Consider the following 6,208-nt stretch of genomic DNA (forward strand, 5'->3'; position numbering starts at 1 on the left):
ACTAACAATCACATTCAACCAAAGACCTAAACCTTATTAAACAGAATATAACATATACCTTTGTGAAGCTAAAGCATGGGGCTTTTAAACCTACACTTGATGTGAAACCAATACAATCGGTTTTTAGCTGTTTTTCTTATTTGCTTAAAAGGTAGCCAATTTCTCCATGTTTAATAAAAACAAATCCTAACAATAAAATATTCTTAATGATTTTCACTTACTTTTTTCTGTTTAATATTGCAGATAAAATGAATTTGTGGAATTTACATGTAACTAAATCCGTCTGAAACAGTCTCGAAACCCGTTCGGACCCTAGACAGTCTCGAAACCTGTTCCGACCAAACAAAAACAACATTGAAGTAGTTCTTCATGTTCTCCTAATTTGACGCTTATTTTTTATGAAGACATAACGACTGTTTAGCTGAAAATCGATACTAAGGTCATGCTTTTAGATCATAACAATATAGTTACAAAAAAACAACAAAACATGAAGCAATGTACCTTAACATAACAGTTGTATAATTGAATCCCATGTTTCTCGGGCTTTAGTAATGATGGGATGCTTGAAAACGTGGCTCCAACTATATTTCCCAAAATTGGGAGATCAACCTAAAGCAATGTACCTTAACAAAAAGGATTAGATGCCGCAAGCCTGCAACATCAAAAGACTGAGCAACAGGCTCCGCACCCTCTGAAATAAAAGAAAAAAACATTAGAAAAATTAAGATGAAACCATACTTATTATTAAATTCTTAATGCCATTTCTCTTGATTAGTTGATTATGTGTTTGCACCCAAATCATGGATGCATATGACACATAGAAAAGAAACAATCCATTAATGTTAAAGTGCTGTAAAGGCGTAAATCAATAATCACATAGCATACATTTGTTCTTAAATTGATTAACTAAACTTCAGTATGATTTTTTATTTAGTTAGTCTTCAATCATAAAAAGTTTCAAAAAATTTGCACGGTGGAATTAACTTACTTTTGATTAAGGGTATAAACATTGGAATGACACCATTAGCTTATTAGTTGGTTGTTTATGAATTACCCAAATAACACTGGCAAAACCTACAATTGCAATGGTTTATAGCTTAATACAGATTACCCTTCCTGTAGAAAAACAGAACAGCAAACTATTAAAACCCAATACTGATATCACAAATAATAAACAAAAAGAATACGGTAAACTTACCAAAATCACCATCTGATGCCTCAGTTCGTCACAACAAAAATCAATTCCTGTAAATTAAACAAAAGCGGTACATGGCTGAAGTTCAACTGGGTATCAACAAAAATTGACCATATTAAAACAAAGAGTCGTCAATTAGAACTCATAAACCAAATGCTTACCCAAATCTACGATGTAATAGGAAGAAACGTTCATCTATATTGAGACGACGATGGCAATTTCGTCCGCCTGAAAGTGAGAGTACTCCCCAGGCGGGATACTTAACGCGTTAGCTACAGCACTGCACGGGTCGATACGCACAGCGCCTAGTATCCATCGTTTACGGCTAGGACTACTGGGGTATCTAATCCCATTCGCTCCCCTAGCTTTCGTCTCTCAATTTCAGTGTCGGCCCAGCAGAGTGCTTTCGCCGTTGGTGTTCACAGGTGAAGAGGCTGAGGAGGCTTAGTTCGATCTGCGGTACATGGATTCTAGATCGACTTGTTGTGATGATTCTCGACACCACCAACAAATGTCGTTCGATTGGTATTGATCAGAGAGAGAGAGAGAGCAACAGGTTTGATTGTAGAGTGAATTTAGAAAGAGGAGCGGCTGAAAGATTTTAGGGTTTCGGGATTCCGTGGGAAGACAGGTGGGTTTGAAATTTGAATCTGCTTGCTTTATGCTTCAAGTTGTACACTATGCTTGTGAAGTTGCAAAACTCTTAAAATTAAGAGTTTTTGTCAAATGACCGTTTTGTCCTTCCTATATATTATAATATAGTATAGATATAGATATATGTATGTGCATGCGTTACCCTATGGCCTATGATTAGTGATGTTAGTTAGTCATTCGTGACTCCTTGACTTACTTGTGATATGGTATATTTTGAAATTATATATATTCATCTATATATATGGGTATGAGCATGTGCTATCTTATAGCCTACGGTTCTGTGATGATATTTAGTTCCTTGTGGCTAAGAATGATGTAAGTAGGCTTATTGATGTGTGTGTGCATGGTGATTACGGTCGGGTTAAATATATTACTCGGGTTTTCAAATCCCGTGGTGAAGAGGCCCGTGTGGCGTGATCACCATTTTGGCGGGTCAAATATATTACTCGGGTTTTAAAATCCCGTGGTGAAGAGGCCGTTGTATGTTAAACCGTGATTGAGTCAAATATATTACTCGAGTTATACTCGTGGTGGTGGAGAGGCCCGTATCACGTGTTTAGATGTGTAAGCCGTGACCAAGTCAAATATATTACTCGCATTTGACTCGTGGTGGAGAGGCTCGTGTTACGTGCTTAGGTCTTACCGCGTCCAGGTCAAATATATTACTCGAGTCTTGACTCGTGGTGGAGAGGCCCGTGTACGCGTGTTCGACGATGAATGTATTATTTGGTGAAATATATTTATTTATTTTATTATTATTCTCTCTACTGTTTTAGAGCTATAACTTTGAAATAAAGTATGAGTATTGTTTATGAAAAACTTGAACTCACTCAACTCTAGCTGACTTTGTGTGTATAGATTGACTTTCAGGTTAAGGATTGGAGGTTGTCGCTTGGACGTGCTGGAGATTACTTGGACGGTTGAAGGCATTTTTGGTCGAGGATTTCAAATAAGACAGATATTTTATTTACATTTGATTTTGGGCACTTGTACCCGAGTTTGGGATTTTTAATACTTAACATTTTTCCGCTACTTATTGTTTGGAACCTTTTTCCCGGTTTTGGGAATTTTGATACTTAGTAAATTCCGTTGTTTATTACTCTGAAATGGTTTTAATAAAATGAACTTGCATTTGGTTTTTAAATTTTTGTGAAATTTTGGATATGATTACCAACTGTAGGATTCCCGGGGTTCGGGGTCTTACACATAAGGTACATTTTGTATTCAAGTTATTAATATCCGCTTCATTCTCATCTCGTTTCTATTTTAGATCCAATAATAAATGAACAAACAAATTTGAAGGTATAAAACGAAAACGAACCGAACCGAACCAATCAAATGAACCCAGTTTAAACTATGTAAAAGGATTTGGATTCTAGTATTATATGATTGACAAAATACATGTGCAAAGAAATGAGTAACGGGTTTAGATCTAACAAAACGAACTAAAGGAACCCAATCCGAGTCGAGTGAAATATGGTTGTTTGGACCCAAAATAGAACCCGGACTGACCCGGGTGGGTCTTGAATCCGAACCTCAAGCTGCCACTAGTCATGTTCGGTGACGTGAGCGAAAGCTGCTAATTGGCTCAAGTGAATCAACTGTAAACGTGAAAACCCGATTCAAAGTTGAACTAGTTAAGCAAGCTAAAACCGGCCCAACTATGATTATCTAAACACGATTCAAACAAGTCAGACGGCATACGCTGCACCCAAATCCAATCCTTCATGTGACTTGTTTGACCCCGTATGTGATTCCATTTGAACCCTTATGCAACTTGTTTTCACGATTGAATCACATCCCGTGCGATTATAACCTTATGCGACTGATTTCCAGATATTGAATCGCATCCCGTGCAAAAGGATGGGTGCGACTGGTTTTCAGAAATTAAATCACATCCCGTCCGACTTAAATGTCGTGCGACACAAACCCCTTTGCGACTGGTTTAAATTTCTTATGCGACTTGATTAGTGCCATGCGACCCGATTAGATTGTGTACGGATCTCCTTTACCAACCCGACTCCATTCCTACTGGTGGCCGGCCCTGGGTTGCCGGAAACTAAGTGGTGGCGGCGGTAGTTGCAAGGTTAAGAAGAAGGAAGAAGGTGTAGTGAGAGTGAAGGGGGGGGGGGGAGGGTTCTTAGGTCACGGTTTTAATATTTAGGGATAGAGGGGTGTTTGGGTAAATTGTGATAACATTAATAATACTATAATAATACTAATAATGATGATGATAATAATAATAATAATAATAATAATAATAATACACAATTATAGTAAAAGAAATGAACAAAACCCAAACCCGAGACCCGACTCGTTCGGAACCCGTAACCTGCCTCAAATAAAAGAATACGATTAGAAGGTAAACCAAGCAACTAACTCGCCAAGAAAGAAAACTCATTAACGAGTGTTAACTTTTATATCTATATATATATATATACACACACGCACTAGTACGAAACTCGCGAGTTGCGGCGGGAGCGACAATATACAACATGATACTTGTTTTTTGTTAATTTATCGATCCTCTCGTAATATATTGTATAACACCTTTGTTGATTTTCTTATTTGTAAGAGCATTGTGATCTATCAATGTCATAAACATTAAATAAAGTAAAACATTATCAGCCTATAAAAGCAAATTGAAATCTCCAACCAATACGTTTACTATTTAATAGCTTTAATATATTTATCAATTAGACACATACACAAATGCAACCTTCAGAATGTCACAACCTGCCAAAGGGACCTGGGAGTTACATGGAAAAATTGGTACCAAATGTAATAACGGAATATTATTGGATAAAAATAAATTATAAAGTTTGCACTATGTATTTAAGACAAGGTGTAACTACAAAACTACCTCATCTCTGACACTGCTGTAATCCCGTGTTAGGTTCTACTAATCTTCTTGCCATCTAATCTTCATTGTTCATGTTCGGTATACGCCTCTATCCTTAGGCATTCTCATTACATCACTAATCCAAATTGCTATCCACATAGTACCTGAATACATGCTAAAAAGCGTCAACTAAAAAGTTGGGGAGTTCGTGAGTTTAGCTCACATACACTTAATAGAGTTAAGTTATAAAAACGTAAAAGGTTATGTGTGTGTAAGTATTAAGCATGGTGCACATCAATCAAGTCCAAAATCAATCCTACATTCGATCATAAGCCTCCCCTCGACTTATAACCGAACGAAACCCGTCCCGATTATTACTCTGCCAAGCAATAATCCAAACGTTAGGTCATATGCCACAAAGGTCAGCAGACCTCAGTGTGGTTTACCCGACATAGGGTCACTGTGCGTGGGGGTCTCCCAAATAGTACTACCCATACGAGCCATAAGCTCACACCTTGAGTTAATGATTGTGTAATTTAAAGCGGGACAAAAACATGGCAGAAAACCTTTCTTGATAAACATCACACCATAAGTAAAGCAGCACGTATCCAGCCCAAAAAGCTTAAGAAAAAGGGCAGCACGAAACTCACCTCAGTCCGTATGCAATATGTGTAAATGAACGATAATCTATGAGCTTGCAACGATGCTAGACACCACCAAGTAACCCTAGTATGTATATAACAATAAGTAATTTAGCAACAGTGTAATATTCGTTATTGGCATTACCGTTCGATTGAGCTCTTTTGGTATGTTTAAGTGTTATGACTTATTTCCGGTCGTTAATTGTAAAGTTAAGTTTTCCCATGTTAACTAATCATATGTCAACCCTTAGCTAAACTAATATCAGTTCTAATAACCTTCCCTAATATTATATATTAGTCAACTCCATGTGTATGTTAACCAAAGTACTATGTTCTAAGCAATTAAAGTTTCCTTTTTATGAAAGTTCATACATATATATATATGTATATATATATATGTTTATAGTATCTACGTCATGCAATTGGTCATATAACTCATGTACAACAAGTGAGCATTATAATGTACGCCTTGCAAGTTTTGACAAAGTCAATATTTTTAGTAAGTTTAGTTATTCGTTAATTTTCGGATGCAGAACGACCATAGCCTATCACGATTTAGTAACACCAATAGCCTTAATATTTCTATTAGAAAAGAAAAGAAAAAAAAACATGTCTTTATTTCATAAAAGACGACAATGCCTATTATTGCCGATATTGTCGGTTTCACGTGTAACAACTTATAATTACGCTTTCGTAAATCAAAAAATTTTATCTTATGAATCCTCATTTATTATTGGCATTAATAAAATTATTAGTATAAGTTCTTGAAATTCCAACAAGTTGCAATTGTAAGGCTTTGGACTTTGTTTAACAGAAACAACGTATAAATTAAGGTATAAAAGCTTAACCAATTGTTACCAAAAATAGTTAGTGATT

General features: G+C 36.3%; 1 pseudogene; it reads right to left on the reverse strand.

The window, feature by feature from the left end:
- Positions 1–1,444: 1,444 nt before the first annotated feature.
- Positions 1,445–1,710, reverse strand: LOC143618352 (18S ribosomal RNA; annotated as a pseudogene).
- Between the last annotated feature and the right edge of the window lie 4,498 nt (positions 1,711–6,208).

This window comes from Bidens hawaiensis, unplaced genomic scaffold (genome assembly GCF_021521415.1).
Source record: "Bidens hawaiensis isolate Kalapana, Puna unplaced genomic scaffold, B.hawaiensis_p1.1 tig00070146_1, whole genome shotgun sequence".
Taxonomy (NCBI): domain Eukaryota; kingdom Viridiplantae; phylum Streptophyta; class Magnoliopsida; order Asterales; family Asteraceae; genus Bidens; species Bidens hawaiensis.